The sequence below is a fragment of the Trachemys scripta genome, chromosome 14, assembly GCF_013100865.1.
Source record: "Trachemys scripta elegans isolate TJP31775 chromosome 14, CAS_Tse_1.0, whole genome shotgun sequence".
Lineage (NCBI taxonomy): Eukaryota > Metazoa > Chordata > Testudines > Emydidae > Trachemys > Trachemys scripta.
Genome location: NC_048311.1, coordinates 25,017,214 through 25,036,445, shown reverse-complemented (window position 1 = coordinate 25,036,445; position 19,232 = coordinate 25,017,214). Strand labels below are relative to the sequence as shown.

At 42.0% G+C, this 19,232-nt stretch overlaps 1 protein-coding gene across 2 annotated transcripts in view; it reads left to right on the top strand.

Annotated features, from left to right (window-relative positions):
- The window catches only part of MMD (monocyte to macrophage differentiation associated), a 68,817-nt gene that overhangs the window by 8,218 nt on the left and 41,367 nt on the right, over positions 1-19,232 (top strand). The gene's annotated exons all lie outside the window — the stretch shown is intronic.

Genomic DNA, 19,232 nt, shown 5'->3' with positions numbered 1-19,232 from the left:
CAATATGATCGTTAAGCACTGCTGTAAATTGGTTCGGAGTGTGCCTTTCTGTGTTACCCTCTTCCACTGAATATTATATGCGGGTCTAGGATAGTTCTGGGCTGGATATGATACCTTCATTCATTATGAAAGTTTTATCCTGGTTTAAGTTTTCATTAATGCAGAAAGAATGAGTCATAAGCAATGTCCTCACTATTGAGAAATGTATTGCATGATCCCTTATAGCAAGTGCAATCAAGTTCTATTTGCATACATGTATTTATATATGCAAATTTCCTTGGCCTTTCTCACCAGTGCTTTCCTTTTGCTATTGTAAATTGTGGAGGTTGGTTTCCATCTGTGGCATTTGTACAGTCAAGATTTCTAGTATCTACAGTAACAACAGCATGATCTCCAAACAAATGCAAGAAGACTTCATGTTAAGAGCCTTCTTCATCAACCTATCTATGGTGTTTACCTAACCCCCCATTACCCTAGTATCTAAGCACTTCACAATCTTTAATGTACTTATCCTCACTATGAGCTAAGGAAGTGCCATTATCTCAATTTTACAGATGGTAAACTGAGGCAAAAAGAGACTAAATTGCCCAAGGCTACACAGGAAGTCTGTGGTGGAGCAGGAAATTGACCGTAGGTCTCCCAAGTCCTAGACTAGTGCCCCAACTACATATGCCCCTGTTTCTGTATGCAGATTGCTTGAGTTTTTATGCTAAGAGTACAGATTGATTGTGGATCCCAACTTACAGGTATTAAGGAACAAGTGTCACTGTGCTCATAAAAGAAATTGCTGTACTCTTGAATGGAAACCTGAAGTGAATATAGAGCTTTCCTTTCTGATGGGTCGTAATGGTCACCATTGTTTGCGTTCCTCCAAAGCGGCAATAAAATGGTGGCATCTAGCCACCATTCACATACAATACCCATGTTATTCCCCTTTTCTTCTCTCTCTCTCTCTTTGAGTTGCACCAAAATTACACTGGAAAGAGATCAATGGGAGGTGTTAAATGTACAGCAAAACAAATATTTTAGCCCCATTAAAAATAATTCCTACAGAATTCCAGAGTGTTGTGATAGCCCAAAACCTGCTGAAAAATAAGTTTCAGCCAAAAAAAAATTCACTCAGCTCTTGTTAGGTGCTACGTAACCAAGGTCCTGCAGAGCAGAAATGAGAGTAAATAAATATAGAACATTTCAAAGGTTAAGCTGGCAGTGAAGAGGAGACCACAAACCTCACTACCTTCCATTCCAAGCTCAAGGCACACATCTTTGACCTTGCTTTTGCTCATGTAAACACTTAGACCAGGGTACATCTCATACATTGGTTTTTTTAAGAAACCCACACACGTTCAGGTTGGGGAGCGGAAGAAAGAACCACATGTTCGAAACAAACGAAAGAACCATGAACATGACAATTATTAGTCACGTAGCTTACTGCACTTTGGAGACATTCCACTGCTCTGCTGATGAGACCCACATATGACTCTGAAAAGAATGGAATAGGGATATCTAACAGAGGAGTTCTTGAGAGAGCAGAATGCCTTGGTATTAACAGGGTCCGACAAAGACCCTAAAGTAAATAGCAACAAATGCTACAAAGAATGATTGCTAATGGACACAAGGCAGCTGATGTAGAGCAGATGTGATGTCCAAGCCTATGGGACAGATTCTGATACCCTTACTCATGCTGGGTATCACCTTACTCCTCAAACAGTCCCACTGACTTCAGTGAGTAAGGTTCTAATCCACATAAGTCAGGGCATCAGAATCTGACCCCGGGAATGAAAATCAAGAAGCTATGAAGATCATTATCCCCCTATCCACCTGCTGATGCTACCCTGAATTCCAAGGGACCAGATTTTCATTGCTTTTAAGGCCAGAAAGGATCTTTATGAAAATCTTAGGCCTATGCTATAAGCAGTAAGACTGAGAGTCTCACCCAGTAATCTCTGCATCCAGCCTATAACTTCTGTTTGAGCTACAGCATCTCTTTTAGAGAGGCATCCAGTCTTGCTTTAAAGACTTCAGGTGACGGAGAATCCACCACGTCCCTTGGTAAATTGTTCCAATGGGTAATTACCCTCACTTAAAATGTTATGCTTATTTCTGCAGAAGCACATGCCACCTTTCACATACTACAGCATGGTGACTTGTGCCCCCGGGTACTCTGAAGGTGGTTCTAAGTATGAAAAATTACAGGCCTCATGGAGACTTCATGCAAAATTGACCCCCTGCTATTACTGGACACAGCTCTCATTGGCCTCAGTGGGAGATGCACCCACTTATAGCGTGGCTAAATTTGTTCCTTCTTGTAAAAAAAGGAGAGAGGTGGTCAGTATAGTGCTTCGAATGAACATGGGACATGTCCATAGTTGTATGATCACAGGGATGACCATGACAAACAAACCAATATGTATGGAATATTCTAATAGAGAAAAGTCTTCTTTGATTTCAGTGATACTCTCAAATAAGGACCAGTTTCTGTTCTTACTTGCAGAACCAGAATAACTTCCTTGACGTCAGCATAGTTACTGTGTGGTGACAGAGATCAGAATTTGGTCCAAGATGTTCTTTCTGTAAATTTGACCAGTGTCAGGTATCTTAAGCTATGTCTACACTAGAGCTTATGTCAGCATAACTTACATACACCGACATAAGCGCCAGTATGGACAGCACTATATCGGTCGAAGAGCTTCTCCTGCCAACCTGGCTTCTGCCGCTCGCAGTGGCTGGAGTAGTTAATGGGAGAGCTCTCTCCAGTAGGCTTAGGCTACGCCAACACTACCGCAGTAAGTCGACCTACGCTACGCAACTCCAGCTACATGAATAATGTAGCTGGAGTTGACATACCTTAGGTCGAGTTACCGCGGGGTCTACACCGTGGGGGGTCCATTACTCTTCTCATCGGGGGTAAAGTACAATGGTCAACCTGAGAGCAATCTGCAGTCGATTTGGTGGGTATTTACTAGACCCACTAAATCGACCTCTGGTGGATCGATCTCTGAACATCGATCCCGATTTTAGTGTAGACCTGCCCTTAGAGTGACTACATTAGAGAGTAGTTCTCCAGTGTAGCCATGCCCTTCGTGTTTTGTGCAACTCAAAGTAACTTGAATGACATTTTTATTACCTTAAAAACATATGTATAGCTGTGTTTACAGTTCAGCTGTTAAAGTAATTATAGCAATAAAGATATATTTACTACATGACACTTCTGAGAATCTAGGGCAGTGGTTCTCAACCAGGGGTCCGTGTACCCCTGGTGGTATGCAGAGGTCTTCCTGGGGGTACGTCAACTCCTCTAGATATTCGCCTAGTTTAACAACAGGCTTCATAAAAAACACTAGGGAAGTCAACATTAACTAAAATTTCACACAATGACTTGTTTATACACCTCTATATGCCACACACTGAAATGTAAGTACAATATTTACATTCCAATTGATTTATTTTATAATTATATGGTAAAAATGAGAAAATAAGCAATGTTTCAGTACTAGTGTGCTGCAACACTTTTGTATTTTATGTCTGATTTTGTAAGCACATAGTTTTTAAGTGAGGTGAAACGTGGGGGTATGCAAGACAAATCAGACTCCTGAAAGGGGTACAGTAGTCTAGCGATATCTCAGGGTAAAATTCAGTACTTATCTGTTGCTACAACGTTGCGTTGTATTGAGACTTTGATCTCCTACGTAGTCAGTAAACACACTTGAAGCTGAACTGGGTAATTTTGACAACTAAATTATTCACACAACTCTAGCCCTCTAGCAGCAATGCTTGTAACCAGCTGTAGTCCAGTCCAGGCGTTTTAGGATTTACAGAGCCTCATTTTAAACAGTTAAAGGTCAGACAGCTAGCACTTATCTGTCTCTTAGGGGGTAGCTTTATGTCTTCTTTTGTCACTCATCAAACATGGGCTGACACCTCATAGAAAAATTTGAAAGCCATTGGGCCAAATTCTACCCTTTTGTAAATCAACCAGCTTCGGTGTGAATCTACATCTGGATGCAGGAGACCTGATGTCGTAGGGAGGGGCAGCTTACATGCCTTCGGCATTAAATTGGGGTGAATTTGACTACAATCTTGTTTTAATAGAAATGATCCTCTGAACGAAATATGGGAGAAAAGAAAAAAAGATATAACAATATTACAAGCCAGATTCTGCCATCCTTATTCAAGTTGAATGGTAATGTGCTATCAGTATTTCCATCCCCAAAAATTTTAAACTCACAAGTCAAGGTTGCCAAAAATAATGAGATTGGCGTAAAACTCATGAGACTGTTTAAAAAATAATGTATGTTGGGTCCTTGTTGTTTGTCTTCTGTTTTCTGAGCTCTTAGGGTGCACTTGGGTCACTTTTTCAGGCTTTCCTTTGCAACCGTGAGGGATAGGACTATACCTGTTTTTAAAATGAAAACACAGATTCTCGTATAATCACTTGTCTCCAAAAGTTGGGATTTTAAATAAAACACGAAACAGTGCAAGACTTGCAATACAGTCATTAGACCTAGCAGCACTGTGCTCTGCAAGTCGCCCCCACTGAAATCATTCTTTTTTTAGTGTTTCTTTTGTTTTGATTTTTAGCAGAAGAAAAATTAAGTTATTCCAAAATCAATTAACTGCAAGTTATAACTGCCCTGAATATGGTATTTTAAGCTTTGCTGGGAATAGATTTGTGGGGAAACCTAAAAATAGAGAGAGAACTAGATAGGACAGAGAGTGTGATCACAGGACATTTCTTTGCTGTTGTTGAGTTGCCATATGAAATGCCAGGCTGTAGGCATAATAGCAGGTCTGTAGCTGTTTAGAAAAGGTTGTGCAAATATTTTAATGGTACTAGGACACACTCACTGTATCTCTATTAGCTCATTGATATACAGTGAGTAATTATACATGCAGAGATAAAGACTTGCAAGGTTGTGGCAGTAAATATTCCTAGAGGGCAGAAAACTGTCAGCAATACATTTTCCTATCATTTGTGTAGATTTTGTTTGATTGGCACTTCAACCCCTAGGGTGAAATCCTGGCTCCATGAAGTCAATGGCAAAACGCCTATAGCCTTCAGTCAAGGAAGGATTTCACCCCTAAATGTTAGACAGAAGTAGGTCAGATTGTGTCCTCACTCTTACAGGCCTCCAGTGACATAAAGGATTGAATGGGATAACTCAAAGCAGAATGTGTCCCTGAGTTTTTTATGATAACAGTTTATAGAAGCACAGTGTTCAGCTCTGAAGGAAATAATCCACTGCAGCACCGTTTATGGACTCTGCCCTGACATGTGGAACTACGAGCAGTAAATAATCACTTGACACTGATGATAGTTTCCTAAAGAGTATGTACAATTCTGCTTACAGTAAATGAAAGATTAAATGGGTATCAAGTACCCAGGGCCGATAAAAACATTTCTTAGCACTTGTCTGTGCTAGAAAGTTGTACTGCTTTAACTGTACTTTAACTAGACAGTTATACCAGTCAAGTATCAGAGGGGTAGCCGTGTTAGTCTGGATCTATAAAAATCAACAGAGAGTCCTGTGGCACCTTTAAGACTAACAGATGTATTGGAGCATAAGCTTTCGTGGGTGAATACCCACTTCGTCTTAACCCGAGAAACCTGGCTTGGTCAGGGGACTAACTCTGACCGCACGTTTTTGGTTGGACCGACAAAGGATTGTTTTATGTTGTGGCCATCTTGAGTTAAATATCAATTTTCTGCTGTAAAATTAAGGTGAGCTTTCTTTGTGAGATGTCCCATTGGCTGGGTTGAATGTGTGAAACACATCTCTCACTTAAATAGTTCAATTGGTAACAGGTTGTGAAATGGGCCTGGTTTATTGCTACTGAGGATTAAACAAAATAGAAGCACTTAACAGAATTTTTGAAGATGACATAAAATACCTTGATAACTTCTTTTCAAATATTCTCTGTACATTCCAAGTTGTGACCTCCAGCCAGCTCCCAGTGGGCAGCTGCCCGCTTCACCCATAATCCCCCATTTCATCTGGTGCTCATTGGCTCTCCGGCTGGTAGGTTCAGTTGAGAAATCAAAGACTGAATAAGCCTTTTAGGCTGAGCTCTCATTTTCCTGCAGTTATGCCCTTCAACAAGTTAGTGGAGTGGGGGAGTTTGTTCTGATGCTGCTCTCCGTATTCCCATGGGAAAGAAACAGACCACAATGGCCCAGAGATCTCCAACACATTAAAGTACCAGCCATATAGCTCTTTGCACATACTGCACTTATCTTGCTTTCAAATTGCTACCCTGTTGATAATAGGCATATGCCTTGCTAAGTCGCAGCTGTGAGCTATGTTTGTTATCTTATAGCTTCAGCAGTGTTTTAAGCCCTCATCTTGATACTTAGCAATGGCAGTAAGTGCCCTTGGTGAACAAAGGTCTGAGTAAAAACTGCATCATTTAACCCTGATTGGGAGGCAGTTCAGTTTGGAGTGGCAGTGTGGTCTACGGGATAGAGAAGTAGATGGGGGATAGATGATAGACCAGTGTTCTATTTCTAGCTCTGCCGCCGACTCCCTGCATGATCTTGAGGAAGTGACTCTGTTTCCCATTCCCATTAGTCTTGTCTATTTAGACTGAAGGCACCTCAAGGGAGAGAGAGAGAGAGAGAGAGAGAGAGACTCTCTCTTACAATGTGTTTGTACAGTGCACAATGGGGTCCTGAGCTTGGTTAGAAACCCTGGGCAGTGCTCTGGTATAAATATTGTATATTTATATATACAGGGGTCCTCTGAACTGAAGTGAATTTCACCCTTAATGAACTGCACAGAAGTCCTCAGTTGACTCAGAAAACAAAACACACCTCCCAGTGTTTTAAAAGCATTTAAAAGGGGGGAGCAGGAAGATAAATGAACAAACTATAGTAAATACATGGCACTTGTAGGCTCTAAAAGCCCTTTCTGAAAACTTGCTTAAATGGGCTGACATTCATAATGGCTAGCTAGCATTTTGTGGCTGCGTGTTTTGAAGGGGTGGGTGTGGGGGATAGGAATTTGTTCTGAGTTTGGGTAGGACTTCACTCTAGACCAACTCCTGTTTATTAGGCTGTATTACCTTTTGTTAAAGCTACATATTGTTGCTTGCTGAGAACCCTTAATTCAAGGGTTTCCATAGAAACAGCAACAAAAAAGTGTTAGCATTTCACTTGCTAGATTTTTACGTTAATTCACATCAAATGTGTAGTTAAACTCACTAGGGCAAGGAAATATAGCTTTACCATGTGCCAATGCTACTGTAAAGCCATAAGATTTTCTAAAATCCCTGCTAAGCCGCTATATATGAATATAGGATTAGTTCAGACAGACTAAACCTCCCTCACAAAAGCAGAAGAATCCCAGCCCATAGAATTAGTGTTTTGACCTTTGCAATTTTGAATGTGCTGTCTTCACTAATTTTATTAGTGCACTGTTCTCTTACAGCAAATCATCATCTGTTGATATTTCTGAATACAGAAACACAGATTCATCCAAGACAAAAGTCCCTGGTGGTGAAAAGATATCTGCAACTAGCATGGGAGAATTATTGCGATTGCCTACCATCACCTCACCTTGTGCTGTGAGCTATTCAGCTCTCACAAAATAAGCATCATGAGGTTGGACCAGTACTTGAATGAGGATTTCAGCCATCTAGCCATAGCCTTGGAAATCTCTGCCTCTGCATGTATCACTCACTCATGCAACTGAGCTGACAAAGACACCGCAAGTGTCATAGTACCACTACAATATTTGCATGGCCTTTTCTAAACTACCAAGGTAGTAAAAGTGATGTTGGTTATTTAGTGGGAGGCTCTCTTTCTTCTGAGGAATGAGCCACTCCTCTTTCATGGCACTAAGGGGCACTGCACCACTGGAGGTACAGTACCGTCTTTTGGGGAAGATATAAAACTGAGATTAGGACCACTTGCGGTAAAGATATTGGGGCACTTTTTGTAAGAATAACGGTGTTAACTGTGGTTTCCTGGACATATTCCAATTCAAGTAATTACATTCTCCCCCCTCCCCAACATTTTACACTACGTGTCCTAAACTGGTTTTGTAGTGTTGTGCTGAAGTCAATGTCAGCTGCATTTCAGTGGTGGATAATGGGATCCCTTCATAGTTCTTCCCTACCACATGAGCGGTGTGCAACTAAATGAGCTGTTGGTAAATCGTGTTGAGATTCTCAGCTGAAAGGTGCTACTGAAGAGTAAAGAGCTGCTACTACTAATTTATTGAAACACAAATATAGCATAAATGTCCAAAATTTGGAAACCATAACTGTCATCAACTCTATCTTTCTTTTCTTGTCTTCTTGCGTTGTGCTTTCTTGCATGTATTAGTTTCCCCAGACCTGTCCCTCCCTGAGTTCCACCCCCTTATATTTCCAGTATTTAACATTAACCTTTCAAAGAGGCATTTCCATACCAATCTGACACTGGGGGTGGGGGCAAGTTTTCAGATGCAGATATCTTAATAGGGCATCTAAATCCAGCATTTGATCATTCAGCCCAGCTGACCAGTGGGTCAATCTGTTCCCAGCCCTGCAACAGATGTTCTGTGCTGGTGACCAATCTGCACCCCCATTTCTCAATCTGTTAAATGGTGATAATAATACTTATATCCTCGAGATGTTGTGATGCTTAATATTTATAAAGTGATTTGAGATCCCTTGTGTGCAAGGAACTATAGAAGCACAAGGTATTAATGATTACTGTGATTATTTATTCGTGTCCATTTCATGCCTTGAAGTCAGATTTGGATGTCCTATTTAGGCAAAACTGAGCTGTATAATGTTGCAACTTCTCATGCCAGGTCAGATATCCCTAGTGCACCCAAAAATCTCACTGAACCCAGTGTCATTAATTCAGTAGGAGTTTCAAGTGTGCAAGAAAGAGCGGATCAATACCCATCACAACTTCTATTGGCGATATTGTTTTGAATTAGAACTGGAAAATGTAGTGTAGTTACATTTAAAAACAAAGCCAACAAAGACATTTATATTCTTGGCATAAGCATCTGGACAGTGAATGTTTACTAAGAAAGATAAGGAAGCATTAGAATCTGATTCCGTAATGTCCCCAGATATGTGTTCTTCCAAATGACGTAACTCAAGCAATTTTCATGCCATTGAAGAATTAATATGATCTGCCTCCAAACTGCTATTGGTGTTTGGATATTCATAATGTTAGAGAAATCAAATGTAATAAACATTAGTATGGTAGCTTCTTTTTTTTAAAAAAAAAAAAGAATCCATCTGTAGCAACACAACAAATGATCTAAATGTCTCTACAATCAGAATTCTTAAAGAACATCTGATTTCCCACTTAATCCAAAGGGCAGCCAGATAAAGATAGGTAGTATTTGATGGATGAATATTAATAGGGCTTATTGCAGCTGATTTATATTCAGTTCTATATAAGTTCTTACATTGTGCTCATCACCATAGTATCTGATCACTTCCAATAGTGCATTAAGCAATGTGACTGACATCTGTAGTGTGATGGTTGTTCTCTCATCCTGCCCCCAGGTGAAGAAGTATATGCAGTGGGATGTCTTGTTTTGGTAATGTTGTTCACTTTTAACATACACATCGCTATGTGTTTGTGTTAGGGAAGGCAAGGCCAAAAGGAAAGCACTTTGCACCTGGAGTGGAAGAAGAGGAGGCTTGCGATGGTGCTCTGTTCTTGGGGGGAGTTCATTCCAGTCTCAGACTGGCCTTCAAAAAATTCTTAGACTTGTTAGGGACAAAGCGGAGTATAGCTTTTCACTTGCCACACCAGGATAAGCTATTCTGGCAAAAGCACTCTTTTGTTGATATAACTGCATCTACACTGGGAGGATTTGCTGGTATAGCTGTATCACCAAAACTTTTCTAGTGTAGATAAGGCATTATATAAATACAAAGGAATATTTGTATAAATCTGCCTAGGTGAAAATAGGGGAAATGCTTGCTAGTCTTGGTGTTTTGTCCATAAGGTATCAAATACAAGTCAACTCTTTAGCAATGGGATGAGCTTTGGTTTTGTTTTGGCGTGAATCCCAACACCAACTCTGGGCATGTGAAGAATGGCTAGCTGGAGAGAATTAATGTAGCGATGCAGACAGGACAAAGCCAGGAGTTCCAAGGCAATCATAACTCATTCTGGATTGAGGGGAAAAAAATAAATTGGAGTTGTGACACACTGACATGATGTCAGTGAGACTCTAAGCTAGTCAGAGCCTGCATTCAGGGATCTCTTGGAAGGATCAGGGCGTATGATTTTATATTACTGCTACATGCCAGACCCCCTGCAAGGAGTTGCTTGCAGAATCAGGGCCACAAACTGGACTGGGAAGAAATATTCTGTCTTGCCATTGTTAATTTTCCTTTGTGGATTTATCTTATCCCACATCATTTTGCAATTGTCTTGGCATTATTACTTTGCCTGCACAGGCACACGATGATATTGTATCTTTCTCTCTTTAAACATGTAAAGACAAGGAGTTCCTTTGTACATGGTAATTCTGTTTCCCCACATTTGCAACACCCTAAAGTATCAGGTTTCCTTCACGTTGCAAGCTCACCTGCTCAAACATCAATATTACCATTTCAAAAATTAAACGGAGACCTCGGGGCTGGAACTAGGGGTGCTGCCACACTCCCTGGCTTGAAGTGGTTTCCATCATATACAGGGTTTACAGTTTGGTTCAATGGCTCTCAGCACCCCCACGATACAAATTGTTCCAGCGCCCCTACATCAGAGAGCCAGACTCTGATGCCCTTACTCAGAGTGAGTACCTCACGCCTAGAATAGACCCAAAGTGGTCCTTCAGACATGAGGTACTATTCAAAATGTGTAAGAGTATCCGAATCTGTCCCTTAGTCTATTTTAAATGTGTTGGGGTGAATTAGGAGGTGACATAAATCTTGGGGTCAGTAATGTGTATGTGACATATATACTGTGTATGAGGAAAGGCAGGGCTGTAGTTAGGGCTGGTTGGAATGTTTTTTTCTAAACTTTTTTTGAGGGAGACGGAAATTTTGGTTTTCAAAAAACCCAAAATGTTCATGGAAAGTGTCTGTTTTCTTTTTTAAAAAATTAATTTTTCATCAGAAAACTGAATGCACAAAAATTGGAAAAAAAATCAATTAAAAGTCAGTTATCTGCTGAAAATGAAGAAAAACAAATGCTAGAAATTTTCCAGGGGCAGAGAGACATTTTCTAGGGGCCAGCTCCAGTTGTAGAACCGATCATTGGGGAGGTCTAAGATGGTATCATTGGACTTATTATTGAGTGTAGGTAGTAAAGATGGGTTTGCATCTCTTTCATCCCCTTTATGGAAAAAACATTGTATACATTCTCTGCTTGAGTGAATTTCTATCAAAGTGAACTCCTGTTATTTCACTTCTTTATAGGTTTCAGAGTAGAGAGTATTGTAAAACATAAAACATAGACAATAAAGTGTGCAGAGGATTTTGAAAACCAACATTTACAGACTCGAGAATGATAGAAGAGAGAATGATAGAAGAAATGACAATCTCTCTGCAAGAAGGCCAGAAAAGGCTTCCAAAAGAAGATGGATCAGGTCTTGCCTATTAAAACCTACATAAGCACATCCAACAAAAGCAGAACTTCAAAACAGGGATCCCAATTTAGAACCTCCATTATTTCTTCTTTTTTTTATATTAATAGCTGCATGAACTGGGAGGATGGGTTTTTTGACTGTGGTTTTTCTGGGCTCCATTTGCTGGAAAGTGTACAGGATAACCCCAGTGTGAAAAGTAACAAACAAAGATTGTAGAGACAGGCCCAATTCCACTTTCAAAGTACTGAACAGTTTGTGCTGAGCAAAGGACAATGTGCATCCAACTCAGACCCACCTGAACAAGAGCTGGTTGGCAAATGTCAAATTTTCTGTGAAAACAGGGATATGTGTTTTGTGAATTGTTATGGAACGTGTGTCCTCTTCCCCCCGTCCCTCCCAAGCAAGTGTAATGTGAGTCTTGCATCTGTCTGTGGTATGGAGCACAGCCCTTGCTCTGCAGATACTTCCTGCTGTGAGCAAGTGGGTGAGGACAGAGCTAGTCCTAGTTCCTCTTCAGCTACTCTCTGGCCAGATAGAAGTGGATAAGCAAGTTGCACCTCCTCCAGGCCTGCAGTCACTTACTCCCTCAGCAAGGCAAAAGGGGGGCAGGGAGGGAATTATGTCTTGGTGGGGTACCTCTTAGTCACAGCGCCTCCCCATGTGCCTTCTAGTATGGTGCAGCTTACACACCATGCCTTGGTCAGTGCAATGCTTAACACCACCTTCCAGCCCCTGAAAGATTTTTGCTGCTCTCACTCGGTTTGGGTGTTTACCTGTCGGATTAGCTATGCTATTACAGGATGCCATCTTTTCTGGCTTAAAGGATTAATCGTCTGGGGCCAGATCATGCCCACCCACAGAATAACCTGCCTGAGGACAAAAGGGGCTCAAGAGAACTTCCTGAGCTCAGAGGAACACCATGTTCACAAAATTCACACAGTACTGGAGCATGATTTTTACTTACTATTGTTTCAGATAGCACCCCAGAAGCTCATAAGAGGGATGGGGGTTAGAAATATGTTCCTCCATTTTTCAATTGGTTTTACTTTATGCATCGACAGTACATTGTCAGTTTTGCTATTCACCTTCTTTGGTCAATCTGTCACCCTCCGCTGCCACGGGAGTGGGTCTTTCGCGCAGTAATGGGAGAGAAAAAGTGGAGAGGAAGGGTGGTCTGGGGGTAGAGCGCTAGCCTGGGACTCCGGAGACCTGGCTCAATTCCTTCTGTCAGATTTCCTGTGTGACCGTGGGCAAGTCATTGGGGAATGTCTACAAACAAGCAAACCCTGCACCAGTGCGTCTCAGAGCCCAGGTCAACTGCCTTGGGCCCCCACTGTGGGGCTAAAAATAGCAGGGTAGACATTTCCACTTGAGCTCTGAAACCTGGGGAGGGGGTAGGTCTGGGAGCCAGAGCTCCGGCCTGAGCAGGAACATCTACACCGCAGTTTTTAGCCCTGGCGTATAAGCCCCATGAGCCATCAGCTGACCCAGGCTCTGAGACTTGCTGCCACAGGTTGGTTGGTTTTTGCAGTGTAGACGTACCCTTGGTCTCTCTGCGCCTCAGTTCCCCATCTGTCAAATGGGGTAATAGCGCTCTCCTACCTCACCAGGGGGTTGTTAGGAAAAATACATTAAAGACTGTGAGGTGCTCGGATACTATTGCAATGAGTACTTCAGACCTCGGTAGGGAGCCAGGTGTAGGAGCTGCAACTACTTTTACCCTACATTTTTTAAACTGAGCTGATTTCATGTTGACACTGTCCCTTTGAACCTGTGGTGCTTCCAACATACCATCAATGGGCTGAAGGAAATGCCTCTCCAAAGCTACCTTTAAGCTCAGGCTTAAATCTCATTGACTTCAAAGACACTTAAGCACCTGCTGAATATGGTTAGACATATCTGCTTTACAGAATAAGGGCCATAATAACTAAATGTATATTTTAGAAAGGTGGGTAGAAGAAAGAGTAACTCCTGAAGAGGGAGAACAGAGGGAGGGCTCTGCTGGGGATCTCTGGCCGGGGGGGGATGCTCAGTAAGTAGCAGCCCTGTTGTACTCCCCTTTCTCTAGCTCTCTAAGGATCTTCCTCCAGCATGCCAGGATGGTTAGGAGGGCCCTATTTCCTAAACACACACACTTGGTTTCTCTAGCTCTGAAGTTCCTTGCTGCATCTGTGCCATGCTTATCGCCCCTTTCAGAATCCACTACGTCACCAGGAGAGTTAGTTGACCAGTGGCATAATTTCTCAATTGTACAATACACTCCCTCTTCAGCTGAGGGCTGGGAATGAACCCCCTCCCCAGCACCTTGAACCTCTGCCAAGCTGGGGAGCAAGAAACAGCCTGGGCATTTTTAAAGTAGATTTCTGTTGTCACAGCAGCTTTCCTTGTTTGGAAGTTCCTGAGCCCTTGCTAGCATCTCTGTATTCTTGGCATTAGGGATAACAACTCTTGCAGAGTACTACGTCAATGAATTCTTCTCTTCAGAGATCAATGACTAAATCAACATGAAAACTTCAGGAGGCTCCCAGTTGTAGCTCTGGGCCTGGAGAATAACTTTCTATGCCCTGTTAAAGTTCTTTCAAGAAATAGTACTAAATGTATTTACGTAGTAGCACTTCAGAGTTATAGGAGTGCTTTAAAAAAATCCAGACCTAGAAAACTACACGCATGTATTTGGGACACGTCTAGACCAAAACCTGGGTTATGAATGACCCTGGATCTGTTATAAAATCGGAAGATAAATGCAAGGTATTCGGAGAATTGACCCTCTGAATCCAAATTTGTGACTCAGCCATACTATAGAGATTTGTATATTGAAATCTAATATGCAAACCTAAAAAGTGAAGCCTGGAGTCAGAGCACACTATTGATGATGGATCCAGAACCATGTACAATAGCAGTGTCAATAACATATGAATTCAAGCTAGCATCAATCAGTATTCTTTTGTCTGGTGTATTGTGTCCACTGTATTCAGTGTTGCTGTGATTGCAACAGAAAGGAAATTAAATGCTCCGAGAGAGGGTCTGGACCCTAGCTGGCCCTGTGAATCTGCTGTGAATTCAATGCCAGCTGGAATAACTCATGTGGTGTTTGTTGAGTGATACAGATGGAAAGAAGAATGAAGGGGGGGGGGGACCTCATGTATGAACCCTACTAACTCATCCCCTTAGAATGACAAAACAACCCAATACCCTCTCAACTGCCTCTCAACTGTCCAAATAGAATTCTGTATTCAAAGAAAGAGCCAAACAAGCTTACTACACAGAAAGGGCTCATAACAGCTGGCCATCAAGCTAATATAATAATAATAAAAAGACTGCCAGGAAGCAAGCCATCTCCACCCACAGCTCCCCTGCACCTATTATAAAACCAGAAGATACATGCAAGGAATTTACATGTCATCAGAAGAGTATATCTGCCACTCCCTTGTTGACCTACATTATTGTTTTTCTTTCCATTTCAGTCATGTGGAAAACTGGGTGGTCACAGTGTCTGCCGGAGCTCATCTGCAGCCCTTTGGGTTCACCACACTGCATGTTCTTTATGATCGGCAGTAATTAGGAATTGGCTATTAGAACAGGAGTGCTTGTGGCACCTTAGAGACTAACACATTTATTTGAGCATAAGCTTTCGTGGGCTACAGCCCACTTCATCGGACGCATAGAATGGAACATATAGTAAGAAGATATATATACATACACAGAACATGAAAAAGTGGAAGTAGCCATACCAACTGTAGGAGGCTAATTAATTAAGATGAGCTATTATCAGCAGGAGAAAAAAAAACTTTTGTAGTGATAATCAAGATGGTCCATTTCAGACAGTTGACAAGAAGGTGTGAGGATACTTAACATGGGGAAATAGATTCAATATGTGTAATAACCCAGCCACTCCCAGTCGCTATTCAAACCCAAGTTAATGGTATCTAGTTTGCATATTAATTCAAGCTCAGCAGTTTCTTGCTGGAGTCTGTTTTTGAAGCTTTTCGGTTGCAAAATTGCCACCTTTAAGTCTGTTACTGAGTGACCAGAGAGGTTGAAGTGTTCTCCTACTGGTTTTTGAATGTTATGATGCCTGATGTCAGATTTGTGTCCATTTATTCTTTTGCGCAGAGACTGTCCGGTTTGGCCAATGTACATGACAGAGGGGCATTGCTGGCACATGATGGCATATATCACATTGATAGATGTGCAAGTGAACGAGCCCCTGATAGTGTGGCTAATGTGATTAGAGCCTATGATGGTGTCATTTGAATAAATATGTGGACAGAGTTGGCATCGGGCTTTGTTGCAAGGATAGGTTCCTGGCTTAGTGTTTTTGTTGTGTGGTGTGTGGTTGCTGGTGACTATTTGCTTCAGGTTGGGGGGTTGTCTGTAAGTGAGGACAGGTCTGTCTCCCAAGATCTGTGAGAGTGAGGGATCGTCTTTCAGGATAGGTTGTAGATCTCTGATGATGCACTAGAGAGGTTTTAGTTGGGGGCTGAAGGTGACGGCTAGTGGGATTCTGTTATTTTCTTTGTTGGGCCTGTCCTGTAGTAGGTGATTTCTGGGTACTCCTCTGGCTCTGTCAATCTGTTTTTTCACTTCAGCAGGTGGGTATTGTAGTTTTAAGAATGCTTGATAGAGATCTTGTAGGTGTTTATCTCTGTCTGAGGAATTGGAGCAAATGCAGTTGGGGGACTAGAGCTAAGGAAGCGTTGTTCTAAGTCAGCCATAAAAATGTTGGCATACTGTGGGGCTATGCAGGTACCCTTAGCAGTGCCGCTATTGATAATTGTTTCAAAAAGAATTCTGGACAAACACTAACAGGTCCAGCCAGCTGTGTAAAACAAGTCAATGCTAATACCAAAAAATTCAGAGGGGAATAATTATATTTAAAATAAGGGAAAGGGACTTTTCAAGATATATCATTTAATAAAACTTGTGTTATGTGCATATATATTAATTGTTATTAAATAACAAGAACACAGGGGCAGAATTAACCCAGGTCAGTGTGGTGAGAGACAAATTCAGAATTTAATACATCAGAATTTACTTTTGGTTTGGACTTTATGTAAATAATGGCTTTCTGTAGCAGTGTCTGCGTACTTTATCTTGCATACATATTGATTCAAATGCAAAACACAAAGCTTGGGAAAGAGCTGGGTTTGCAAAAGGCTGTAATTGCAAACTTTTTCCTTCTTGTGTTCATGTTACGTGGGTGATAATGAAAGCTGATGTGTTACTGTGAATCTCTAGGAAAGGCAGTTGATTCTGTTTTAGAAGTGGCAAATATGTGCACAAGACATACATTCCATACATAGATTACCAGATTTTATCTGCACAAATAAATGAAGTTAAAAAAAGAGGGAGTCACTTTGAACGTGGAATAAAAACATAGCTTCAAGAGAGAACCTTTTCTTCATTGTTTCTCTAATCCATTTACCCATTGCTGACAATGGAGGTTACGGAACCCAATTTAACTGCCGATGGAGCCAAAGAGAAACAATGTCCATCAGCATTTCAGAGACCACTGCTAAAACCTGCAGAGAGCAGCTGTTAGAGGGTTTCCAGGGTGGGGAGATTTCTTTTGACCTGCACTATGTCCCAGAACATGGGTGACACAGGAGCCACATGAGTGTTTCTGCCTGACTCATAGATTTCCCCTACCCGGAGCAGAATTCTCCACTCGGTTTGTTAAACAGCTTCAGGGACACTTGTTTGCACTCCTCAGATCAGAAAATCTAGTCCACCGTGTTTATCCTTTGCCTCCTGGCCTACATCCCCAAAAAGAAAAAGAAAAATGAGACTGTGATTTCCCCCTGGCCACATTACAGAACCGCGATAGACTTTGGCATACCTGGCAGTCTCTGCTCAAAAATGGCCTTGGGTGCAGGAACAGGGGTGTTTCAGACAGCTTGGGGCTGAAGGTGAATTGGCAGAATCTTGTCAGGGAAGCATGCCTAGTGGCTGCCTGCATTCCGATGTGCTTGGCTCAAGTCTCTTAAGTCCCCCATTGCCATGCCTGTTGACATTCACACACACGTACAGGAGCAGCAGATTCACTACACCGTTTGTATAGGCAGCACAGCTGGCCTAGAGCTGACATAGGGCCAACACCTTCACCAGCTCCTTTTGCAGAAGCCTTGGCATACGGGTTGGCATTAAGGGAGAAGCTTACTGGGGGCATGACCATACGGCACCAAACTCCCTTGGGCCCTGTTGTCAGATGCATAGTTTAGAGCACTATCCAGGCTGCTCTAACCTATGATGGAGCTAAGGCTAGGGTGGGACTGGGGAGAAAAAAAAGATATCTGTAACTAGCTCCCTGCTGCCCTCTCAACTCCCATCCTCCCACCCCACCCCCATCTGCACCCTAAGCCCCAGTTGCATTGGGTGGATCTTGGCTGCAGTAGAGAATCTGTCCCATTTAAAAAAAAATAGAGTAAAAAGCATATTTCAGTGGTACACCTGGGGCAGATCCTCAGCTGGTGTAAATTGTCACAGCTCCATTGAAGTCAGCAGTGTCCGTTTATCCCAGCCGCCTCACTAAGTTAAGGGCAATGAGTTTTCTCTCTTTCATTCCGGATTTGGTTTGATAGTGCAAGAACCTTTCAACTGAGCATATTTAATGGGAACCTTCTCATATGCAGCAACGTTTAACAGGCACTAAACCTTTTTGGCAACCTTTCATTGTAGATTGGAGAGGAGGTTTTATGGGAACTGGATACATACACATTGCTGTATAAATATTTGCTCTCTGCTCCTTAGCAGCAAAGAGATGAGTATGATGAAGAGCTCCATTTAAGGTTCCATTCACTAGTTACAAAAGCTCATCAACTTAAGCCAGTTTTGCTTTCATTACAGACCTCCTGTTTTGCTTTCTGCAGGAACAAGGATTATGTAATGCTTTAAAAGCAGTGGCTCGGAAACCAATGCCAGTCAGTTCTTTCGCTATAGTTCTATAACAATGACATCTGAACAATGGAAACTATACCCCTAGCTGTGCAAAGTACTAGCTTCTTCTTTCTTCTTCTTCAAATATTTTTGCTAACCAGTTTAGCAAGATGTGCAGTTGTTCTCCAGCCAGTGACTGTAAAGAATCATAGGGTACAAAGGGGCCTTGAGAGGTTACCTAGTCTAGCCCCCTGCACTGAGGCAAGTAAACCTAGACTGTCCCTGATAGGTTTTTGTCTAACCTGTTCTTGAAAACTTCCAATGAAGGGGATTCCACAACCTTCTTTGGAAGCCTATTCCAGAGCTAACTACCCCTAGAGTTAGATAGTTTTTTCCTAATATCTAACCAAAATCTCCGTTGCTGCAGATTAAGCTGATTACTACTTGTCCTATCTTTAGTGGATCTGGTGAACAACTGTTCACCATCCTCTTCAGAGCAGCCCTTAACCTATTTGAAGACTTTCAGGTCCCCCCTCGCTGGTCTTTTCTCCAGACTAAACATGCCCAGTTTTTTTAACCTTTCCGCATAGGTCAGGTTTTCCAAATCTGAATGGCACCATTGAGGATTCATGTCCTCCAACCCTGCCATCAAATCTGCATGGGTAGATGCTGGAGCCCGAGTACAGACCTCTGGGGCCAAAGTCCATCTGCAGGATTTGGGGCCCTTGATTTGTTATACCCCAGTGATTCTATATACGCTTCACTTTGCTTACAAGACTTCACTGGGACTCTGAGCAACAGCCT